Below are 14,480 nucleotides of genomic sequence, written 5' to 3'. Positions count from 1 at the left end.
ATTGCATCGGGATTGAATACAAAGGGCACAATGCCACGTAAGTACAAGAAGAGTGCTCTTATAATTGTCTGTGTTTTGAGCTTCTCGTGGGAGGGCAGTATTCGTTTCCGATGCACCACTGCAGGTTTTCTGCATCAATTGGACCTTTACATTGACGATGAAACACAGAAATTGCATCGGAATTGAATACAAAAGGCACAATGCAGACTTAAGGAAAAGAAGAGTGACTTTTCTAATTGTCTGTGCTTTGAGCTTCTCCTGGGTGACCGGTATTAGATTCCGATGTACCATTGGAGGCTATTTTATCACTTGATCGTTTACATTGACGATGAAACACAGACATTGCATCGGAATTGAATACAAAGGGCACAATGCCACGTAAGTACAAGAAGAGTGCTCTTATAATTGTCTGTGCTTTGAGCTTCTCCTGGGAGGGCAGTATTCGATTCCGATGCACCCACCACTGCAGGTTTTCTGCATCAATTGGACCTTTACATTGACGATGAAACACAGAAATTGCATCGGAATTGAATACAAAAGGCACAATGCCGACTTAAGTACAAGAAGAGTGACTCTTCTCATTTTCTGTGGTCTGAGCTATTCCTGGGAGAGCAGTATTCGATTCCGAAGCACCACTGCAGTTTTTTTGCATCATCTGGACCTTTACATTGACGATGAAACTCAGAAATTGCATCGGGATTGAATACAAAGGGCACAATGCCACGTAAGTACAAGAAGAGTGCTCTTTTAATTGTCTGTGCTTTGAGCTTCTCCTGGGAGGGCAGTATTCGATTCCGATGCACCACTGCAGGTTTTCTGCATCAATTGGACCTTTACATTGACGATGGAACACAGAAATTGCTTCGGAATTGAATACAACAGGCACAATGCCGACTTAAGAAATAGAAGAGTGACTTTTCTAATTGTCTGTGCTTTGAGCTTCTCCTGGGAGACCGCTATTAGATTCCGATGCACCATTGCAGGCTATTTTATCACTTGATCGTTTACATTGACGATGAAACACAGACATTGCATCGGGATTGAATACAAAGGGCACAATGCCACGTCAGTACAAGAAGAGTGCTCTTATAAATGTCTGTGCTTTGAGCTTCTGCTGGGAGGGCAGTATTCGATTCCGATGGCCCATTGCAGGTTTTCTGCATCAATTGGACCTCTACATTGACGATGAAACACAGAAATTGCATCGGAATTGAATACAAAAGGCACAATGCCATCTTAAGTATAAGAAGAGTGACTTTTCTATTTATCTGTGCTTTGAGCTTCTCCTGGGAGACCGGTATTAGATTCTGATGCACCATTGCAGGCTATTTTATCACTTGATCGTTTACATTGACGATGAAACACAGACATTGCATCGGGATTGAATACAAAAGGCACAATGCCGACTTAAGGAATAGAAGAGTGACTTTTCTAATTGTCTGTGCTTTGAGCTTCTCCTGGGAGACCGGTATTAAATTCCGATGCACCATTGCAGGCTATTTTATCACTTGATCGTTTACATTGACGATGAAACACAGACATTGCATCGTGATTGAATACAAAGGGCACAATGCCACGTAAGTACAAGAAGAGTGCTCTTATAATCGGCTGTGCTTTGAGCATCTCCTGGGAGGGCAGTATTCGATTCCGATGCACCACTGCAGGTTTTCTGCATCAATTGCACCTTTACATTGGCGATGGAACAGAGAAATTGCATCGGAATTGAATACAAAAGGCACAATGCCGACTTAAGAAATAGAAGACCGACTTTTCTAATTGTCTGTGCTTTGAGCTTCTGCTGGGAGACCGGTATTAGATTCCGATGAACCACTGCAGGCTATTTTATCACTTGATCGTTTACATTGACGATGAAACACAGACATTGCATCGGGATTGAATACAAAGGGCACAATGCCACGTAAGTACAAGAAGAGTGTTCTTATAATTGTCTGTGCTTTGAGCTTCTCCTGGGAGGGCAGTATTCGATTCCGATGCACCACTGCATGTTTTCTGCATCAATTGGACCTTTACATTGACGATGAAACACAGAAATTGCATCGGAATTGAATACAAAAGGCACAATGCCGACTTAAGGAAAAGAAAAGTGACTTTTCTAATTGTCTGTGCCTTGAGCTTCTCCTGGGAGACCGGTATTAGATTCCGATGCACCATTGCAGGCTATCTTATCACTTGATCGTTTACATTGACAATGAAACACAGACATTGCATCGGGATTGAATACAAAGGGCACAATGCCACGTAAGTACAAGAAGAGTGCTCTTATAATTGTCTGTGCTTCGAGCTTCTCCTGGGAGGGCAGTATTCGATTCCGATGCACCCACCACTGCAGGTTTTCTGCATCAATTGGACCTTTACATTGACGATGAAACACAGAAATTGCATCGGAATTGAATACAAAAGGCACAATGCCGACTTAAGTACAAGAAGAGTGACTCTTCTCATTTTCTGTGGTCTGAGCTATTCCTGGGAGAGCAGTATTCGATTCCGAAGCACCACTGCAGTTTTTTTGCATCATCTGGACCTTTACATTGACGATGAAACTCAGAAATTGCATCGGGATTGAATACAAAGGGCACAATGCCACGTAAGTACAAGAAGAGTGCTCTTTTAATTGTCTGTGCTTTGAGCTTCTCCTGGGAGGGCAGTATTCGATTCCGATGCACCACTGCAAGTTTTCTGCATCAATTGGACCTTTACATTGACGATGGAACACAGAAATTGCTTCGGAATTGAATACAACAGGCACAATGCCGACTTAAGAAATAGAAGAGTGACTTTTCTAATTGTCTGTGCTTTGAGCTTCTCCTGGGAGACCGCTATTAGATTCCGATGCACCATTGCAGGCTATTTTATCACTTGATCGTTTACATTGACGATGAAACACAGACATTGCATCGGGATTGAATACAAAGGGCACAATGCCACGTCAGTACAAGAAGAGTGCTCTTATAAATGTCTGTGCTTTGAGCTTCTGCTGGGAGGGCAGTATTCGATTCCGATGGCCCATTGCAGGTTTTCTGCATCAATTGGACCTCTACATTGACGATGAAACACAGAAATTGCATCGGAATTGAATACAAAAGGCACAATGCCATCTTAAGTATAAGAAGAGTGACTTTTCTATTTATCTGTGCTTTGAGCTTCTCCTGGGAGACCGGTATTAGATTCTGATGCACCATTGCAGGCTATTTTATCACTTGATCGTTACATTGACGATGAATCACAGACATTGCATCGGGATTGAATACAAAAGGCACAATGCCGACTTAAGGAATAGAAGAGTGACTTCTCTAATTGTCTGTGCTTTGAGCTTCTCCTGGGAGACCGGTATTAAATTCCGATGCACCATTGCAGGCTATTTTATCACTTGATCGTTTACATTGACGATGAAACACAGACATTGCATCGTGATTGAATACAAAGGGCACAATGCCACGTAAGTACAAGAAGAGTGCTCTTATAATCGTCTGTGCTTTGAGCATCTCCTGGGAGGGCAGTATTCGATTCCGATGCACCACTGCAGGTTTTCTGCATCAATTGCACCTTTACATTGGCGATGGAACAGAGAAATTGCATCGGAATTGAATACAAAAGGCACAATGCCGACTTAAGAAATAGAAGACCGACTTTTCTAATTGTCTGTGCTTTGAGCTTCTGCTGGGAGACCGGTATTAGATTCCGATGAACCACTGCAGGCTATTTTATCACTTGATCGTTTACATTGACGATGAAACACAGACATTGCATCGGGATTGAATACAAAGGGCACAATGCCACGTAAGTACAAGAAGAGTGTTCTTATAATTGTCTGTGCTTTGAGCTTCTCCTGGGAGGGCAGTATTCGATTCCGATGCACCACTGCATGTTTTCTGCATCAATTGGACCTTTACATTGACGATGAAACACAGAAATTGCATCGGAATTGAATACAAAAGGCACAATGCCGACTTAAGGAAAAGAAAAGTGACTTTTCTAATTGTCTGTGCCTTGAGCTTCTCCTGGGAGACCGGTATTAGATTCCGATGCACCATTGCAGGCTATCTTATCACTTGATCGTTTACATTGACAATGAAACACAGACATTGCATCGGGATTGAACACAAAGGGCACAATGCCACGTAAGTACAAGAAGAGTGCTCTTATAATTGTCTGTGCTTCGAGCTTCTCCTGGGAGGGCAGTATTCGATTCCGATGCACCACCGCAGTTTTTCGGCATCAATTGGACCTTTAGATTGACGATGAAACACAGAAATTGCATCGGAATTGAATACAAAAGGCACAATGCCGACTTAAGGGAAAGAAGAGTGACTTTTCTAATTCTCTGTGCTTTGAGCTTCTCCTGGGAGACCGGTATTAGATTCCGATGCACCATTGCAGGCTATTTTATCACTTGATCGTTTACATTGACGATGAAACACAGACATTGCATCGGGATTGAATACGAAGGGCACAATGCCACGTAAGTACAAGAAGAGTGCTCTTATAATTGTCTGTGCTTTGAGCTTCTCCTGGGAGGGCAGTATTCGATTCCGATGCACCACTGCAGGTTTTCTTTGACGATGGAACACAGATATTGCATCGGAATTGAATACAAAAGGCACAATGCCGACTTCAGGAATAGAAGAGTGACTTTTCTAATTGTCTGTGCTTTGAGCTTCTCCTGGGAGACCGGTATTAAATTCCGATGCACCATTGCAGGCTATTTTATCACTTGATCGTTTACATTGACGATGAAACACAGACATTGCATCGGGATTGAATACAAAGTGCACAGTGCCACTTAAGTACAAGAAGAGTGCTCTTATAATTGTCTGTGCTTTGAGCTTCTCCTGGGAGGGCAGTATTCGATTCCGATGCACCCACCACTGCAGGTTTTCTGCATCAATTGGACCTTTACATTGACGATGAAACACAGAAATTGCTTCGGAATTGAATACAAAAGGCACAATGCCGACTTAAGAAATAGAAGAGTGACTTTTCTAATTGTCTGTGCTTTGAGCTTCTCCTGGGAGACCGGTATTAGATTCCGATGCACCATTGCAGGCTATTTTATCATTTGATCGTTTATATTGACGATGAAACACAGACATTGCATCGGGATTGAATACAAAGGGCACAATGCCAAGTAAGTACAGGAAGAGTGCTCTTATAATTGTCTGTGCTTTGAGCTTCTCCTGGGAGGGCAGTATTCGATTCCGATGCACCACTGCATGTTTTCTGCATCAATTGGACCTTTACATTGACGATGAAACACAGAAATTGCATCGGAATTGAATACAAAAGGCACAATGCAGACTTAAGGAAAAGAAGAGTGACTTTTCTAATTGTCTGTGCTTTGAGATTCTCCTGGGTGACCGGTATTAGATTCCGATGCACCATTGCAGGCTATTTTATCACTTGATCGTTTACATTGACGATGAAACACAGACATTGCATCGGGATTGAATACAAAGTGCACAGTGCCACTTAAGTACAAGAAGAGTGCTCTTATAATTGTCTGTGCTTTGAGCTTCTCCTGGGAGGGCAGTATTCGATTCCGATGCACCCACCACTGCAGGTTTTCTGCATCAATTGGACCTTTACATTGACGATGAAACACAGAAATTGCATCGGAATTGAATACAAAAGGCACAATGCCGACTTAAGTACAAGAAGAGTGACTCTTCTCATTTTCTGTGCTCTGAGCTATTCCTGGGAAAGCAGTATTCGATTCCGAAGCACCACTGCAGGTTTTTTGCATCATCTGGACCTTTACATTGACGATGAAACTCAGAAATTGCATCGGGATTGAATACAAAGGGCACAATGCCACGTAAGTACAAGAAGAGTGCTCTTATAATTGTCTGTGCTTTGAGCTTCTCCTGGGAGGGCAGTATTCGATTCCGATGCACCACTGCAGGTTTTCTGCATCAATTGGACCTTTACATTGACGATGGAACACAGAAATTGCTTCGGAATTGAATACAAAAGGCACAATGCCGACTTAAGAAATAGAAGAGTGACTTTTCTAATTGTCTGTGCTTTGAGCTTCTCCTGGGAGACCGGTATTAGATTCCGATGCACCATTGCAGGCTATTTTATCATTTGATCGTTTACATTGACGATGAAACACAGACATTGCATCGGGATTGAATACAAAGGGCACAATGCCACGTAAGTACAGGAAGAGTGCTCTTATAATTGTCTGTGCTTTGAGCTTCTCCTGGGAGGGCAGTATTCGATTCCGATGCACCACTGCAGGTTTTCTGCATCAATTGGACCTTTACATTGACGATGAAACACAGAAATTGCATCGGAATTGAATACAAAAGGCACAATGCCGACTTAAGGAAAAGAAAAGTGACTTTTCTAATTGTCTGTGCCTTGAGCTTCTCCTGGGAGACCGGTATTAGATTCCGATGCACCATTGCAGGCTATCTTATCACTTGATCGTTTACATTGACAATGAAACACAGACATTGCATCGGGATTGAATACAAAGGGCACAATGCCACGTAAGTACAAGAAGAGTGCTCTTATAATTGTCTGTGCTTTGAGCTTCTCCTGGGAGGGCAGTATTCGATTCCGATGCACCACCGCAGGTTTTCGGCATCAATTGGAGCTTTAGATTGACGATGAAACACAGAAATTGCATCGGAATTGAATACAAGAGGCACAATGCCGACTTAAGGAAAAGAAGAGTGACTTTTCTAATTCTCTGTGCTTCGAGCTTCTCCTGGGAGACCGGTATTAAATTCCGATGCACCATTGCAGGCTATTTTATCACTTGATCGTTTACATTGACGATGAAACACAGACATTGCATCGGGATTGAATACGAAGGGCACAATGCCACGTCAGTACAAGAAGAGTGCTCTTATAATTGTCTGTGTTTTGAGCTTCTCCTGGGAGGGCAGTATTCGATTCCGATGCACCACTGCAGGTTTTCTGCATCAATTGGACCTTTACATTGACAATGGAACACAGAAATTGCATCGGAATTGAATACAAAAGACACAATGCCGACTTAAGTACAGGAAGAGTGACTTTTCTAGTTGTCTGTGCTTTGTGCTTCTCCTGGTAGACCGGTAATAGATTCCGATGCACCATTGCAGGCTATTTAATCACTTGATCGTTTACATCGACGATGAAACACAGACATTGCATCGGGATTGAATACAAAGGGCACAATGCCACGTAAGTACAGGAAGAGTGCTCTTATAATTGTCTGTGCTTTGAGCTTCTCCTGGGAGGGCAGTATTCGATTCCGATGCACCACTGCAGGTTTTCTCCATCAATTGGACCTTTACATTGACGATGAAACACAGAAATTGCATCGGAATTGAATACAAAAGGCACAATGCCGACTTAAGTACAAGAAGAGTGACTTTTCTAATTGTCTGTGCGTTGAGCTTCTCCTGGGAGTCCGGTATTAGATTCCGATGCACCATTGCAGACTATTTTATCACTTGATCGTTTACATTGACGATGAAACACAGACATTGCATCGGGATTGAATACAAAGGGTACAATGCCACGTAAGTACAAGAAGAGTGTTCTTATAATTGTCTGTGCTTTGAGCTTCTCCTGGGAGGGCAGTATTCGATTCCGATGCACCACTGCAGGTTTTCTGCATCAATTGGAGCTTTACATTGACGATGAAACACAGAAATTGTATCGGAATTGAATACAAAATGCACAATGCCGACTTAAGTATAAGAAGAGTGACTCTTCTCATTTTCTGTGCTTTGAGCTATTCCTGGGAGAGCAGTATTAAAAGCTGATGCACCACTGCAGGTTTTCTGCATCAATTGGACCTTTACATTGACGATGTAACACAGAAATTGAATCGCAATTGAATACAAAAGGCACAATGCCGACTTAAGGAAAAGAAGAGTGACTTTTCTAATTGTCTGTGCTTTGAGCTTCTCCTGGGAGACCGGTATTAGATTCCGATGCACCATTGCAGGCTATTTTATCACTTGATCGTTTACATTGACGATGAAACACAGACATTGCATCGGGATTGAATACAAAGGGCACAATGTAACGTAAGTACAAGAAGAGTGCTCTTATAATTGTCTGTGCTTTGAGCTTCTCCTGGGAGGGCAGTATTCGATTCCGATGGACAACTGAAGGTTTTCTGCATCAATTGGACCTTTACATTGACGATGTAACACAGAAATTGCATCGGAATTGAATACAAAAGACACAATGCCGACTTAAGAAAAAGAAGAGTGACTTTTCTAATTGTCTGTGCTTTGAGCTTCTCCTGGTAGACCGGTATTAGATTCCGATGCACCATTGCAGGCTATTTTATCACTTGATCGTTTACATTGACGATGAAACACAGACATTGCATCGGAATTGAATACAAAGGGCACAATGCCACGTAAGTACAAGAAGAGTGCTCTTATAATTGTCTGTGCTTTGAGCTTCTCCTGGGAGGGCAGTATTCGATTCCGATGCACAACTGCAGGTTTTCTGCATCAATTGGACCTTTACATTGACGAAGTAACACAGAAATTGCATCGGAATTGAATACAAAAGGCACAATGCCGACTTAAGAAAAAGAAGAATGAGTTTTCTAATTGTCTGTGCTTTGAGCTTATCCTGGGAGACCGGTATTAGATTCCGATGCACCATTGCAGGCTATTTTATCACTTGATCGTTTACATTGACGATGAGACACAGACATTGCATCGGAATTGAATACAAAGGGCACAATGCCACGTAAGTACAAGAAGAGTGCACTTATAATTGTCTGTGCTTTGAGCTTCTCCTGGGAGGGCAGTATTCGTTTCCGATGCACAACTGCAGGTTTTGTGCATCAATTGGACCTTTACATTGACGATGTAACACAGAAATTGCATCGGAATTGAATACAAAAGGCACAATGCCGACTTAAGAAAAAGAAGAGTGAGTTTTCTAATTGTCTGTGCTTTGAGCTTCTCCTGGGAGACCGGTATTAGATTCCGATGCACCATTGCAGGCTATTTTATCACTTGATCGTTTACATTGACGATGAAACAGAGACATCGCATCGGGATTGAATACAAAGGGCACAATGCCACGTAAGTACAAGAAGAGTGCTCTTATAAATGTCTGTGCTTTGAGCTTCTCCTGGGAGGGCAGTATTCGATTCCGATGGCCCATTGCAGGTTTTCTGCATCAATTGGACCTTTACATTGACGATGAAACACAGAAATTGCATCGGAATTGAATACAAAAGGCACAATGCCATCTTAAGTATAAGAAGAGTGACTCTTCTCATTTTCTGTGCTTTGAGGTATTTCTGGGAGAGCAGTATTAGATACCGATGCACCACTACAAGTTTTCTGCATCAATTGGACCTTTACATTGGCGATGTAACACAGAAATTGCCTCGGAATTGAATACAAAATTCACAATGCAAACTTAAGAACAAGAAGAGTGACTTTTGTAATTGTCTGTGCTTTGAGCTTCTCCTGCGAGACCGGTATTAGATTCCGATGCACCACTGCAGGCTATTTTATCACTTGATCGTTCACATTGACGATGAAACACAGACATTGCATTGGGATTGAATACAAAGGGCACAATGTAACATAAGTACAAGAAGAGTGTTCTTATAATTGTCTGTGCTTTGAGCTTCTCCTGGGAGGGCAGAATTCGATTCCGATGCAGCACTGCAGGTTTTCTGCATCAATTGGACCTTTACATTGACGATGAAACACAGAAATTTCATAGGAATTGAATACAAAATGCACAATGCAGACTTAAGTATAAGAAGAGTGACTCTTCTCATTTTCTGTGCTTTGAGCTATTCCTGGGAGAGCAGTATTAGATGCTGATTGACCACCGCAGGTTTTATGCATCAATTGGACCTTTACATTGACGATGTAACACAGAAATTGCATCGGAATTGAATAAAAAAGGCACAATGCCGACTTAAGAAAATGAAGAGTGACTTTTCTAATTGTCTGTGCTTTGAGCTTCTCCTGGTAGACCGGTATTAGATTCCGATGCACCATTGCAGGCTATTTTATCACTTGATCGTTTACATTGACGATGAAACACAGACATTGCATCGGAATTGAATACAAAGGGCACAATGCCACGTAAGTACAAGAAGAGTGCTCTTATAGTTGTCTGTGCTTTGAGCTTCTCCTGGGACGGCAGTATTCGACTCCGATGCACAACTGCAGGTTTTCTGCATCAATTGGACCTTTACATTGACGATGTAACACAGAAATTGCTTCGGAATTGAATACAAAAGGCACAATGCCGACTTAAGAAAAAGAAGAGTGAGTTTTCTAATTGTCTGTGTTTTGAGCTTCTCCTGGGAGACCGGTATTAGATTCCGATGCACCATTGCAGGCTATTTTATCACTTGATCGTTTACATTGACGATGAAACACAGACATTGCATCGGGATTGAATACAAAGGGCACAATGCCACGTAAGTACAAGAAGAGTGCTCTTATAATTGTCTGTGCTTTGAGGTTCTCCTAAGAGGGCAGTATTAGATTCCGATGGACCACTGCAGGTTTTCTGCATCAATTGGACCTTTACATTGACGATGTAACACAGACATTGCATCGGAATTGAATACAAAAGCCACAATGCCGACTTAAGGAAAAGAAGAGTGACTTTTGTAATTGTCTCTGCTTTGAGCTTCTCCTGGGAGACCAGTATTAGATTCCGATGCACCATTGCATTCTATTTTATCACTTGATCGTTTACATTGACGATGAAACACAGACATTGCATCGGAATTGAATACAAAGGGCACAATGCCACGTAAGTACAAGAAGAGTGCTCTTATAATTGTCTGTGCTATCAGCTTCTCCTGGGAGGGCAGTATTCGATTCCGATGCACAACTGCAGGTTTTCTTTATCAATTGGACCTTTACATTGACGATGTAACACAGAAATTGCATCGGAATTGAATACAAAAGGCACAATGCCGACTTAAGAAAAAGAAGAGTGACTTTTCTAATTCTCTGTGCTTTGAGCTTCTCCTGGGAGACCGGTTTTAGATTCCGATGCACCATTGCAGGCTATTTTATCACTTGATCGTTTACATTGACGATGAAACACAGACATTGCATCGGGATTGAATACAAAGGGCGCAATCCCACGTAAGTACAAGAAGAGTGCTCTTATAAATGTCTGTGCTTTGAGCTTCTCCTGGGAGGGCAGTATTCGATTCCGATGACCCATTGCAGGTTTTCTGCATCAATTGGACCTTTACATTGACGATGAAACACAGAAATTGCATCGGAATTGTATACAAAAGGCAGAATGGCATCTTAAGTATAAGAAGAGTGACACTTCTCATTTTCTGTGCTTTGAGGTATTTCTTGGAGAGCAGTATTAGATACCGATGCACCACTACAAGTTTTCTGCATCAATTGGACCTTTACATTGACGATGTAACACAGAAAATGCATCGGAATTGAATACAAAAGGCACAATGCCGAGTTAAGAACAAGAAGAGTGACTTTTCTAATTGTCTGTGCTTTGAGCTTCTCCTGGGAGACCGGTATTAGATTCCGATGCACCATTGCAGACTATTTTATCACTTGATCGTTTACATTGACGATGAAACACAGACATTGCATCGGAATTGAATACAAAGGGCACAATGCCACGTAAGTACAAGAAGAGTGCTCTTATAATTGTCTGTGCTTTGAGCTTCTCCTGGGAGGGCAGTATTCGATTCCGATGCACAACTGCAGGTTTTCTGCATCAATTGGACCTTTACATTGACGATGTAACACAGAAATTGCATCGGAATTGAATACAAAAGGCACAATGCCGACTTAAGAAAAAGAAGAATGAGTTTTCTAATTGTCTGTGCTTTGAGCTTATCCTGGGAGACCAGTATTAGATTCCGATGCACCATTGCAGGCTATTTTATCACTTGATCGTTTACATTGACGATGAGACACAGACATTGCATCGGAATTGAATACAAAGGGCACAATGCCACGTAAGTACAAGAAGAGTGCACTTATAATTGTCTGTGCTTTGAGCTTCTCCTGGGAGGGCAGTATTCGTTTCCGATGCACAACTGCAGGTTTTGTGCATCAATTGGACCTTTAAATTGACGATGTAACACAGAAATTGCATCGGAATTGAATACAAAAGGCACAATGCCGACTTAAGAAAAAGAAGAGTGAGTTTTCTAATTGTCTGTGCTTTGAGCTTCTCCTGGGAGACCGGTATTAGATTCCGATGCACCATTGCAGGCTATTTTATCACTTGATCGTTTACATTGACGATGAAACAGAGACATCGCATCGGGATTGAATACAAAGGGCACAATGCCACGTAAGTACAAGAAGAGTGCTCTTATAAATGTCTGTGCTTTGAGCTTCTCCTGGGAGGGCAGTATTCGATTCCGATGGCCCATTGCAGGTTTTCTGCATCAATTGGACCTTTACATTGACGATGAAACACAGAAATTGCATCGGAATTGAATACAAAAGGCACAATGCCATCTTAAGTATAAGAAGAGTGACTCTTCTCATTTTCTGTGCTTTGAGGTATTTCTGGGAGAGCAGTATTAGATACCGATGCACCACTACAAGTTTTCTGCATCAATTGGACCTTTACATTGGCGATGTAACACAGAAATTGCATCGGAATTGAATACAAAATTCACAATGCAAACTTAAGAACAAGAAGAGTGACTTTTGTAATTGTCTGTGCTTTGAGCTTCTCCTGCGAGACCGGTATTAGATTCCGATGCACCACTGCAGGCTATTTTATCACTTGATCGTTCACATTGACGATGAAACACAGACATTGCATTGGGATTGAATACAAAGGGCACAATGTAACATAAGTACAAGAAGAGTGTTCTTATAATTGTCTGTGCTTTGAGCTTCTCCTGGGAGGGCAGAATTCGATTCCGATGCAGCACTGCAGGTTTTCTGCATCAATTGGACCTTTACATTGACGATGAAACACAGAAATTTCATCGGAATTGAATACAAAATGCACAATGCAGACTTAAGTATAAGAAGAGTGACTCTTCTCATTTTCTGTGCTTTGAGCTATTCCTGGGAGAGCAGTATTAGATGCTGATTGACCACCGCAGGTTTTATGCATCAATTGGACCTTTACATTGACGATGTAACACAGAAATTGCATCGGAATTGAATAAAAAAGGCACAATGCCGACTTAAGAAATTGAAGAGTGACTTTTCTAATTGTCTGTGCTTTGAGCTTCTCCTGGTAGACCGGTATTAGATTCCGATGCACCATTGCAGGCTATTTTATCACTTGATCGTTTACATTGACGATGAAACACAGACATTGCATCGGAATTGAATACAAAGGGCACAATGCCACGTAAGTACAAGAAGAGTGCTCTTATAGTTGTCTGTGCTTTGAGCTTCTCCTGGGACGGCAGTATTCGACTCCGATGCACAACTGCAGGTTTTCTACATCAATTGGACCTTTACATTGACGATGTAACACAGAAATTGCTTCGGAATTGAATACAAAAGGCACAATGCCGACTTAAGAAAAAGAAGAGTGAGTTTTCTAATTGTCTGTGTTTTGAGCTTCTCCTGGGAGACCGGTATTAGATTCCGATGCACCATTGCAGGCTATTTTATCACTTGATCGTTTACATTGACGATGAAACACAGACATTGCATCGGGATTGAATACAAAGGGCACAATGCCACGTAAGTACAAGAAGAGTGCTCTTATAATTGTCTGTGCTTTGAGCTTCTCCTGGGAGGGCAGTATTAGATTCCGATGGACCACTGCAGGTTTTCTGCATCAATTGGACCTTTACATTGACGATGTAACACAGACATTGCATCGGAATTGAATACAAAAGCCACAATGCCGACTTAAGGAAAAGAAGAGTGACTTTTGTAATTGTCTCTGCTTTGAGCTTCTCCTGGGAGACCAGTATTAGATTCCGATGCACCATTGCATTCTATTTTATCACTTGATCGTTTACATTGACGATGAAACACAGACATTGCATCGGAATTGAATACAAAGGGCACAATGCCACGTAAGTACAAGAAGAGTGCTCTTATAATTGTCTGTGCTTTCAGCTTCTCCTGGGAGGGCAGTATTCGATTCCGATGCACAACTGCAGGTTTTCTTTATCAATTGGACCTTTACATTGACGATGTAACACAGAAATTGCATCGGAATTGAATACAAAAGGCACAATGCCGACTTAAGAAAAAGAAGAGTGACTTTTCTAATTCTCTGTGCTTTGAGCTTCTCCTGGGAGACCGGTTTTAGATTCCGATGCACCATTGCAGGCTATTTTATCACTTGATCGTTTACATTGACGATGAAACACAGACATTGTATCGGGATTGAATACAAAGGGCGCAATCCCACGTAAGTACAAGAAGAGTGCTCTTATAAATGTCTGTGCTTTGAGCTTCTCCTGGGAGGGCAGTATTCATTTCAGATGCACCACTGCAAGTTTTCTGCATCAATTGGACCTTTAC

Source organism: Schistocerca nitens, chromosome 7 (assembly GCF_023898315.1).
Source record: "Schistocerca nitens isolate TAMUIC-IGC-003100 chromosome 7, iqSchNite1.1, whole genome shotgun sequence".
NCBI classification, from domain to species: Eukaryota; Metazoa; Arthropoda; class Insecta; order Orthoptera; family Acrididae; genus Schistocerca; species Schistocerca nitens.
The sequence above is the reverse complement of the archived record's forward strand: the minus strand, read 5'-3'. Positions refer to the sequence as shown.